At 42.8% G+C, this 12,271-nt stretch overlaps 1 protein-coding gene across 1 annotated transcript in view; it reads left to right on the top strand.

Moving 5' to 3' along the window:
• Positions 1-70: 70 nt before the first annotated feature.
• LOC138967794 (uncharacterized) overlaps positions 71-12,271 on the top strand; it is a 48,777-nt gene continuing 36,576 nt past the window's right edge. The window contains exon 1 of the mRNA XM_070340461.1: positions 71-359. The gene's annotated coding sequence lies outside the window, so the exon portion shown is untranslated. The remainder of the gene's footprint in view (positions 360-12,271) is intronic.

Here is a 12,271-nt window from a genome sequence, read left to right as displayed (position 1 = left end):
GAGTCAAGTCACTGAAGTACATCCACCACTTGTCATTTTCCCGCCACTTGTGTAACTGAATATAGAATCAGTCGTCACAGGATACATGCAGCGACATGCACCGCCTTGGTGAAGAGTGACTTACATCGCAGGGTATATAAACGAGTTCCCCCCCCCCGGCGGCGGGACAAAGGAGAAGGGTAGGCTACGTTGACTGAAACTCATTGAGTGCGGTACAGGCGACGTGACAGCCCTCAGTCACTGCTGTCGAGTTTTCGCCGCTCAATGCTGAATTTAATGAATTAATTTCGTACACGCCACAAGTGGCTTTTTGAGAAATTAATTTATTAAAAATTACAAATCTGTCACCACAGCAGGCTGTAAGTACCGAGATTTTTTTTACTTGACTTGTATAGTTTGAAGTTGTAAATGTTTATCTGACGTAATATCTGGCGTTGCTTATTCAGTGTAAACAGACAGACCGTGACACACACACACACACACACTGACACACACGTGAAACGCACACACACACACACACACACACACCCATAGTACGCACACACACACACACACACACACACACACACACAGACATGGCAAACACACCCAGTGTGACACACACACACACGACTAGAACAGACTCTCTCTCTCTCTCTCTCTCTCTCTCTCTCTCTCTCTCCTCTCGCTTTCCTCTCAGTCTTTTGAGTAGCTCTCTTTCTTTATGCCTGCCCACCGCAGAACTTATATTAGACAGAAGGGACAAGCCCTCTAAGCGCGATCGAAGAACGCGTTCTGGTTGGCTCGGCCGGCCGCCATCTTGTTAATGCTGAGACTGACCAGCGATTACTTACTAATTTACCGGTAGTAAGGATTTGCTGATGTATAACTTCAGCCGCATCGATAGATCTGTGACCATTAGTTTTTCTCTTTGCCTACATGAGTGTTCAATCATCATTTTGTGTGTGCCTACTTTTGAAATGCTACACGACAAGCAATCGATCGATCTTTTGAGGTTTAACGTCCTTGTCAACAACGAGGATTATTTCAAAGACGGTGCTTTTAGACACTGATTTAACATGCGCCAAACATAAGACAGAAGTCGAACACGAGACCGTGCTGATTGCGTTTCACACCGCCATTTGGTGAAATTGCAACAAGTGTTCGGCACTTCAAAGTAGGCCTATTTGCCTGCTGTCATACAACAACATAAAAACTAAGTAGAAGTGCAATGCCAAGGCACTGCATACCCCCAGCGAAGGACACATCCGCTCTCTCTCTCTCTCGAGTCTCTCTCTCTCTCTCTCTCTCTCTCTCAGTCTCTCGGCTCTCTCAGTCTCTCTCTCTCAGTCTCAGAGTCTCTCTCTCAGTCTCGCCGCTCTCTCACACACACATTCGGCACACACATACACCCCCCCCAAGTCACACACACACACACACACACACACTGACACACCCCAAGTCACACACGCACACACACATACTCACTCACTCACAGTGACTCACTCTCTCACACACTAAACTTCATACACACACTTGAAAAACACACCCATACGCACATATAGACAGACGGACATACACACCTTTACAAACAAACACACATACACACACGGCACATACACACACGCACACTATGATACACACACCCACCGTCTCTCTCTCTCTCTCTCTCTCTCTCTCTCTCTCTCTCTCTCTCTCTCTCTGTGTCTCTCAGTCTCTCTCTCATGTCTTACAAAGGCACACACACACACACATTTACCGGCATACGCACCGTCATGCATGCACGCACGCACACACACACACAGGCTCACACCGTGACACACACACACACTGACCCACGCACACCCACACACATTCACACACAAACATAGGCCCTACACACAAACTCACGCACATGTGACATTCTCTCTCTCTCTCTCTTTCTCTCTCTTACACAGACGACACAGACTGAAACACACACACACACACACACACACACGCACGAATGCATGCACACACACACACACACCGCACATAAATAACCACTTTCTCTCTCAGTCTCTCTCTCTATCTCTCTCAAACACACACACTGGCACCGAGACACACACACCCCAACTGAAGTCAGTCACACACGCACACACACACTCACTCACACGCACTCACTCACTCTCTCACACAAACACACACCCATACGCACATATAGACAGACGGACATACACACGGTCACACATTTACAAACAAACACACATGCACACACACATACACTTACGCACACGCACATACACACACGGCCACTCTCTCTCTGTCTCTGTCTCTGTCTCTCTTACTGACAAACACACACACACACACAAACACACATTTACATGCGCACCGCATGCACGCAGGCACACACACAGGCTCCCAGGGGCGGATCTGGGTTTTGAAAGGGGGGGGTGCAAAGTTCTTTTTTTTTTTTTTTTGTATCTTATCAGCGAAGGCGCGAAGCGCCGAACCGATGGCGCGAAGCGCCGAGCATGCTAGGGGGGTCCGGGAATTTTTTTTTAAAAAGGAAGCAAAATTGTGCAATCTGGTGCAATCTGAGCGTGTAAAGTGCTATTTTCAGGTGATACATTTTTCTTCTTTTTTTTTTTTCTTCTTTTTTTTTTTTTTTTTTTTTTGTCCCGCTGGGGGGGGGGGGGTGCAATTGCACCCATTGCACCCCCCCAGATCCGCCCCTGGGCTCACACCCACACACACCCACACACACACACACACAGCCTAGTGACTCACACAAACTTAAAACTCACACACACCGAAGCACACACTCATACGCACAGTGGCGGACAGACGGACATACACACCTTTACAAACACACATACACACTCATACACACACAAACATACACACAAACTCTAGTGCACATACACCCTCTCTCTCTCTCTCTCTCTCTCTCTCTCTCTCTCTCTCTCTCTCTCTCTCTATCTCTCTTTAGTCTTAGTCTTACAAACAGACACACACACATTTACACTATGTCCGAGTCTATGATACGCACGCCGGCATGCACTGACGCACGCACACACACACAGGCTCACACACACACACACACACACACACACACACACACACACACACACACACACACACACATAACACAACAGTAATAACACGCTCCGCGTTTCGTTTTGTTTACAGTAAGCCTACTGCCAGTACTGGTAGGCTACTCGCCATGCTTCTTCGCAGCAGTTTCAAAATGGCGCCCCGAACGCTTACGGAAATCAGTGCCGGAACATACCAAAGAGGCGCTTATTTGTCCCTTCTGTCTAATATAAGTTCTGTGTGCCTGCCTGCTCGTTTGTGGCTGGATACCGGCCACACAAAAATTTGTGACAGTACGCAGAATTAGAAGCGCTTAATTTGACCTCAACCCGGCGTTACAACATTATCAAAGATTTTTCCGCCAGACGGGTACTTTCACTCTAGTGATTTTCACAGACATTGCATGTAGTGAGCAAAGTGCAAAAAAGTATTTAGACAAACAAGTTCGAGTCCCTCCGCCATTTCTAAACATAAATACAATTTCATTTGTGAGCTCCAAGTACGTTACATGTTGTGAGCAGAACTAAAGGCACAGCTGGTAAGCCTCCCGTAAATTTAAACCATCACAGATACTGTCAGGCTTTTACACACAGTACAAACACCCTTCCATTTGAACGCTCACCAAACGGGAACATCCTAGGTGCCCAACGAAAAGAGCGAGCAATTTTCAAATAATTAATTTTGTGGATTGTCTCTCAGACAATCAGACTGTGGTGCGTTTTGGCGCTAGACCTAACTTCAGTGACGGTAAAATCTAACTGTAATAAATTGACAGCTTGTTACACAAACATTCTTAAATCATAAAAGAATTCTTTTTTCATCAAGACAAGATCAGTACAATTCGAAGTTTTGAAAGTTTGAAAAAAGAAAAGCCCGGAAGCAGGGTCACGCAAGGTCGTGGTTCTCGTAGCAGACGACGGTTTATGCCTCTCGCCAGTTCCTCTGAACAGTCAAAAGCCATCAATAGAGTTCTTGTGAACTACAGCCGTTTGTTTCGTGCATAGCCAGAGGTACATAATAACGTGCTACAGTAGAATCCGCTTAATAAGGCCATGTTTCATAAAGCCACCCGCTTTTTGAGGCCAATTTCTGACTGCACGGATTTTTCCTTATGTTTTATGCTTAAAATCACCCGCTTTATAAAGCCACCATCCCGCTTATTAAAGCCATTTTTTTGCTCGCGCTAGGTGTGAAAAGCCGTAACAGTGAGTCCGCAATCGCTGTCTGATCACTCACAGCTAATGCATGACTGGTTTTCAAACCGAACCTGAGACGTTTTGGCCAGCCTCTTGTGAGTTATCAGGTTAAGTGCAAGTCAGTGGTCATAAGCAACTTCAAACAGAAGCGTACTTCTGAGCTTTTGTTCATGTGCATGATTGTTCATGATCGCATTTCTGTCACATACACTGCCAACAAGTGTTTATATAGTCTGAATCTGGACACCAGCAACCATGGCCACCAAACGCAAGAGAACAGACATGACCGGCCTGTAGAAAAGATCGCAATCCTAGAAAAGTTTACAGCTCTGCCGTCTGTCTCTGTCAGGGAAGGTGCTTTATTTGCTTCATGAATAAGCTGTTTATCAAAATCGTTAAGTTGTCTCTCTAATGCTATTTTATTAGCTTCTGTAAGGATGTTTTTCTGTTTAATAAAAGAGATGCACACAGAATGTCTCTCCTTTGTTTTAAGGCTCTGTTTGCCTGAAAACCGTCCATGAGTTCCTTTTATTAAATCCACCCGCTTAATATAACCACTTTTGTCCTGCACCAAAGTGACGTTATTAAGCGGAGTCTACTGTATTGCAGATAAGCTCACATCGAGTCGCATTCAAATTACTAACTGACGACTACATTGTGAAAAAGGGAAACTGGATCACACGGGTTCACGATGGTTCAGGGATAGGATAAACCACGCAAAAATAAATTCTTTGAAAATTGCTCGCTCTTTACGGAGGGCACCTAGGATGAGGGCCCCAAAGGGGGGGTATCATCACGATCACGAGAAGGGAAATTTTAGCTTTCACGATCACAGTTACCTTGATTTTTGTTTTCACGATCACGAACACCTTGACGAATAGAGGATCATAGAGTGATACAGCTGTGAAAAATGTACGTTGAAAATAAAATGCTTTGCAATAATGCCCATCACGATCACGAAAACAAATGACGATCACGATCACGAGACTTGATTTTTTTGTCATCACGGATCACGGGCAAAGTCCCATCACGATCACAGAAATGGAAATTTCAGCAATCACGGTCACAGAAAGGTCAAAAAACGCCAATCACGATCACGATTTTAAACCCTTTGGGGCCCTCTAGGATGTTCTCAAGCGGTGAGTGTTTAAATGAAAGGGTGTTTGTACTGTGTGTAAAAGCCTGACAGTATCCGTGATGGTTTACGGGAGGCTCAAGTTACTGTGCCATTAATAGGCGCTAAATATAACTCCGCTCAGAAGAAGAACAGGCTATATATATATATGGAGGTCGACAAACTGAGCCGCCAGAACGTGTGTTACAGCTGCCCGTTGTCGAAGTAGGAGTTTCCGAAGGCGCTTTCAGTTTCGTGTGCAGAATCGCTGAATGACGTGTGTCAGTGTGGTGCGTGTGTTTGTGTGTTGGGAGGGGGGCAGGTCAAGTCATTGAAGTACTCCGCCACTTGTCATTTTTACACTGCAAGTACTGTAATTTAATATTTAATTAGTTGTCACAGTTTGAGAAACATGCAGCCACATGCACCTCAGTTAGCCTGTGTGTGTGTGTGTGTGTGTGTGTGTGTTAATTGTGCCAGTGTGAGTGTGTGCGTGTTTCAACTGTGAATTGGGCTAAATAAACTGTTCGCGCGAAACTGGAGAAAGAGAACACAAACTACAAACTCATCTAACAGAAAAGATCATTTTGCATTTGGTTCATCAGTAGCTTGAACAGCAAACCTTTTTCAGTCAATTGGTAATTAACGGTTAATGTAAAATGTTAGGTGTTCCGTGCGCCGGTTGAAATTTCGGTCATTTTATGTATTGGCTAGCAGTCACAGCCACATTACCTGAATACCTCCAAGCTTTATAGGCATACAGCGGTACCTGTTCTGTCATGTCCCTCGCATTAGAGGACACCTCTAATCAGGGGAACGCCCTGCAACCCCATAGTTTTTTTTTACTTAACAAACCGTTGTGAAAGGCGGCCACACACAATAAAGGCCGGGACACTTAACTGTTCACAAGGGTGCCTTTTTGTCACAAGTACCACACACACGGCCTGAAATCGCCGATTAATTACATATAAACATAGCCAACAGACCAAGGCAGCTCGCGAGAAGGGCTCATGATTGTGCTTGTCTTCTGACAAAGCTCTTCTCAAGTTTTACATTTAGTCAAATTTTTATTTTTTAAATTTTTTTATCCATTTAGTGTCATCTTTATCAATGCAGTTTCTTTGGCTCATTTTGTTGATCTCAATATTGTTCCACTGCAGAGATGCAGTCGGCTGCAGCATCCCTAAGATGGCCCGGGTAAATATAGCTGCCAGAAACGTTGTCAGGTTCCCAGAATATAATGATCTAATTCTCCTCAATTTAAAAATTTAAGGGGACAAGTATGAAAACACATGAACTTTTAGAACCTTCTCCGTTGCATTGTCATAGATTAAATGTAACTAATTTAAAACAGGGAAACACACCATGTAAAACGATAAAGGGATCGAAATCGAATCGGTCTCGCATAGCATAATAGACTGAAGAGACGTTACATATCAACAACCAAGCAACCTCAATTAGAATAAATAATTGGCTGAATTTTTATTCAGCAAATGATTATTTAAATCTCTGGTCTTATTTCCAGTTTCTCATTTCTGGTTACAAGAGGAGACAATATGGAACAAACATTTGCCCTCGTTTCCCTGCTTCTGCTCTGCATGTCGCTGCCCACATGCGCTGGCGGCTGTCACCCACATGGCCCAGAGAACTGCACCTTTTCACGGAGGGAGTTTTTTTCTTCCAATCGCGCATTCTGCAGCTGGTCTTTGGGAAACTTTACTTATGTTTTCGGTTCAGTCTCGGAGAATCGAACTTGTGCTGGTCTCATGTTTGGAAAAGAAAAGGGAAACATAACGAGCAGAACAGCTTGTTCCACAGAAGGAAAAGAACACTGTTTGCGGTTGGAGTACAAATTCCAACGGAACGATTCCATTGATTTGAGCGTAAGCATCAAGGACGATGGACCCGATGATGTTGGATCACCGATGTGGACCGTGTCTTCAGGGCATGGTTGGAATAAAGCTACTATACCATTTAACACCACGAGGAACTTTAATGTCGTCATCATAGCGGCAAAGAGGCGTCCTGGACATATGGCGGGGATCCTGATGTCAACAGTGAATGTGGGTGACATCTCATACACGAAAGCACCATGCTTGCCACCCAGTTTCCCCGCGGTGTCGACCAATCCAACAACGCAGACATCCACCCCACCCACAACTAAAACAATGACAACAGCAGGGGCAAAAACTAATGACTCCAAATCCAGCCCTTCAGATACACCAAGTAAACCCGCAGGCAATACAGTATCGGTCGCAACTCCTGCAAACGATCAGGACACACGTGTCGGTGTTCAGGCAGTATCCGTACCGCCGTCCAATAAAACAGGACTCATCACGGCTTGTGTCATCATTGTCATTCTCGTCGTTGTCATCATCGTTCTTGCTGTGCTTGTCGTTGTGTTTAGACGGAAATACCTTCACCTGTTGGAGGAAGAAAGGTTGCAGATGTATGTGCAGCCTTGATGCTGTTGCTGGCCCAAGTCATCAAATGACACACAGCCAAACTCGGGCAACAACGGCATGGAAAGATGAGACAGCAAGTCTGGTATTATAATGCAGGTGCGTCAAACAAGAAAGAAATTGCTCTGAATACTGTGATAAGCGACCGTCCAGACTTGTGTACAACGACCACTGCACGAAGCAACTTCAGTTGATGTGTTTGTGGATAAAACACAAAGAACACCAATGTGGAAAGCTAAATTGAATTGTTTTTACAGAGCGCTCGTTTTTACATTTTGTCGAGTTTTGATTTATTATTAATTAAAAAAAAATTTTTTGTGTGATACGACCAGAACGCACTGCTCGAAATCGAGGAATGGCTTTTCCGCTACTGAATGGAGCACTAAAAGGGGTTGTTCCAGATAGCTATGCCCTGCACATTATATAGTTTATGGTGCTGCTGGTTCTCCGCTCTTGCGTTGACATTTTTGAACAGAGAATACAACACATTATTCATGGAAAAGGCATCCATTGAAGACAACAGGTGTAGTGAAAATTTAACAGCAATATGAACCAACTCAATTGCAGGGGGACAGAAATTATCCAACAATAAAAAGAAGATCCAAGAGTGACCAACTGTGACAATGTCGGGCTTCTTGGCTCAGTTCTATCGGTGACCAAGTTTAGCCTGTGTTCTGACAGGGCTGAGGTGCACGAGAAAGTTATCAACGAAACGGGAGCCACCCGCAGTGTTAGATTGGTTGAAACTGAGATTTGTTGTGATTTCAACGAATTAGAACCCGCGGTTTGGTTGGATTGGTTGACACTGAGATGTGTTGTGATTTCAACGAATTAGAACCCGCGGTTTGGTTAGATTGGTTGAAACTGAGATTTGTTGTGATTTCAACGAATTAGAACCCGCGGTTTGGTTAGATTGGTTGAAACTGAGATTTGTTGTGATTTCAACGAATTAGAACCCGCGGTTTGGTTAGATTGGTTGAAACTGAGATGTGTTGTGATTTCAACGAATTAGAACCCGCGGTTTGGTTAGATTGGTTAAAACTGAGATGTGTTGTGATTTCAACGAATTAGAACCCGCGGTTTGGTTAGATTGGTTGAAACTGAGATTTGTTGTGATTTCAACGAATTAGAACCTGCGGTTTGGTTAGATTGGTTGAAACTGAGATTTGTTGTGATTTCAACGAAATAGAAAGTTAACCCGCGGTTTGGTTAGATTTGTTGTGATTTCAACTAATTAGAACCCGCGGTTTGCGGTTAGATTGGTTGAAACTGAGATTTGTTGTGATTTCAACGAATTAGAACCCGCGGTTTGGTTAGATTGGTTGAAACTGAGATGTGTTGTGATTTCAACGAATTAGAACCCGCGGTTTGGTTAGATTGGTTGAAACTGAGATGTGTTGTGATTTCAACGAATTAGAACCCGCAGTTTGGTTAGATTGGTTGAAACTGAGATTTGTTGTGATTTCAACGAATTAGAACCCGCGGTTTGTGGTTAGATTGGTTGAAACTGAGATTTGTTGTGATTTCAACAAATTAGAACCCGCGGTTTGTGGTTAGATTGGTTGAAACTGAGATTTGTTGTGATTTCAACGAATTAGAACCCGCGGTTTGGTTAGATTTGTTGTGATTTCAACTAATTAGAACCCGCGGTTTGCGGTTAGATTGGTTGAAACTGAGATTTGTTGTGATTTCAACGAATTAGAACCCGCGGTTTGTTATGTCCCGTTTGGCTGGCACCCAGTTTCGGTTCGTGCACCTCTATAGTACGGCTCTAGCCCTGGATCCTGGGACCGCTTAAATCGCGCTCCATAATTTTACGTGTGTCACCTATTCACATCAGAAGATTGGCGGGTAGCGGCCCGGTTTGGGTTGGCTCCAGGGATTGGGGGTGAGATAAATATAATGTCGTTGCTACAACTTTACAAGATATATATATATAATATGTATATTACTTGAATTGAGTGGATAAAATGATCACTCTTGTCGTAGCTTTACGTGGTGTAACCGCTCGAGCCTGAGAGAAAAAAACTCTTTATAAAACGCCGAGTACAATTATTGTGACATGAATTTTACTTCTTTTAATGCTTTGTGATGTACATGTACATGTATTAAATGGCGAACAAAATATATTCTTTTGATGTTGTCATTATACTCCATTAAATTAATGATACAAACATAAAGGAAACATACAGTGAAAGTCCCCTCTTTTGTCCCCCCCCCCCCCCCCCCCCCCCCCCCCCCCCCGATTACAGACTCCTTTTTCTTTATGACCCTGTTTTGTCAGATTTCCTCTTGACAATCTCTGTAAACTTACCCCCATTTAAAGGTGGTCGTCTACATTTTTTGCTTTTTTTTCAATAATCTTATGGTTAGATTTCGCTACAAAGTTATGTCAGATGATGAATGATCACCATGGGGAAAAAAGTTATAGAAAAAAATATATGTAAAAAAAGATTTTATTTTTGGGTAGCGTGACTCACGCTTCCAATATTTTGTTTTCTGTTTGCTGAGAACATGTGCTTTGCCTAAAAATACTGATCAATCAAATTCATGTCACTATGCTTATAGCCATGCCCAAACAAGTGCAGCAACAGTTTGACACTGGAGCGCTGTCCACGCTTTTTTTAAACGCACGAAATGCATGGGATTTGAAAGGAGTTTTGCGCTTGGCATTTTCCAAATAAGGATATCCTACTATGAGTACTACGCTGGAATACTACAATGAATTTTCAAACGGCTACACTGGCTTCGTCTTTCCTGATCGAAAGGGGGTGTAATGTTGATAATTGTAGATAATAGACTCTGCATTTTAATGGTCAAATGGAGATTTCGGTATAAAAATGTAGACAAGGACCTTTAAGACATCTTCTTTTTTAAGGCCTGATTTTCTCAGATTTCCTCTTGACAACCTCTGTAAATTTACCCCCACTTAAGACTCCCTCCTTTTTAAGGCCTGATTTTCTCAGATTTTTGGAGGTCTTAAAAGAAGCGGTTCTGATGTATCATATATTTCTGTATTTTAACATAGTTTTGTTGATTCAGTAAATCCATTACACATCCTCTGGTATCCGTCCATCTTGCGCGAGTGATGATTTAATTCGAACTGCTTTTAATGTGGGGACAATCAGTTTGCGCGAGCAGTCCTAATTCAGCCTTTCTCTGAGAAATATTTTGAAACGGTATTTATTAATGATAAAAGTTCTTAGTTAAACAAATGAAGATAGTGCTCGCATAACATATAGTGTCCACTCGTACCCTTCTTTGTAGAATAGAACGACCCAAAAGCAAAAACTGCGGAAAACGGCGTGGCTCCCAGAAAGAAGAATAAATTGAGTTCCCTCAACGTCAAAAAGGTTGTTATTTTGCACTTTGAACTTGGCCACGAAGAATTTTGCACAACAAAGAGAGTATTAATGGATCTAGAGTCTTCAGACTTTGACAAAACGTGCACCAGCCAGGCTGTTTCGTAAACGCCAGAAGCTTTGTACAGAAGATAGCAAATGTGTATATGTTGAAGGAAAATATTTCTCGTCGTGCTATGAATAAATATTTCCCCTGTAGCGCGTCCTTCATAGTTGTTATTTGAAAGGATGTCAGAAAACGGTTATGCCTGTGCCATATTAGTAATTAAGAGTGACTCCTTATCGTTCAGAAATCCAGATTTGGCCCAAGACACTCACGCACGCACACACACGTACACGTACGTACCTATCGTTTTTCACTAAAAAGGAGGTCATATCGTTTGTAAGTGCAAGTGGACCTGTTTTATTCCTGTACATCTGATCGTTGTTTTCTTATTTTCTTGGTTGACAATTGTTTGTTATGATGTTTGTATCCGCAACTACTTTATAAAAAAAACGTGTATGTTGTTTCTTGCTCTTTTTTTTGCGTTGTTGTTTTTGTTGTTCTCCAAGTACTCTTTATGTATATGTTGTGTTTCAGCAATTTCTTTGTTGGGCTTTCCACCACAAATTGTAACTTTGAATGAAAGATTGACTTTCTTTATTTGTTCTTTATTTGGTGTTTAACGTCGTTTTTAACCACGAAGGTTATATCGCGACGGGGAAAGGGGGGAGATGGGATAGAGCCACTTGTCAATTGTTTCTTGTTCACAAAAGCACTAATCAAAAATTTGCTCCAGGGACTTGCAACGTAGTACAATATATTACCTTACTGGGAGAATGCAAGTTTCCAGAAGGACTTAACATTTCTTACATACGGCTTGACTAAAATCTTTACAAAAATTGACTATATTCTATACAAGAAACACTAACAAGGGTAAAAGGAGAAACAGAATCCGTTAGTCGCCTCTTACGACATGCTGGGGAGCATCAGGTAAATTCTTCCCCCTAACCCGCGGGGGGAGAAAGATTGACTAGACTGACGAATTTACAATAACATTGTGCAGAACGCACTTTGACAAAATACTTTGGTGAGAACCAGGGTAGACGAAAACAGATCACTTA

The sequence above is a fragment of the Littorina saxatilis genome, linkage group LG1, assembly GCF_037325665.1.
Source record: "Littorina saxatilis isolate snail1 linkage group LG1, US_GU_Lsax_2.0, whole genome shotgun sequence".
Taxonomy (NCBI): Eukaryota; Metazoa; Mollusca; class Gastropoda; order Littorinimorpha; family Littorinidae; genus Littorina; species Littorina saxatilis.
The sequence above is the reverse complement of the archived record's forward strand: the minus strand, read 5'-3'. Positions and strand labels throughout refer to the sequence as shown.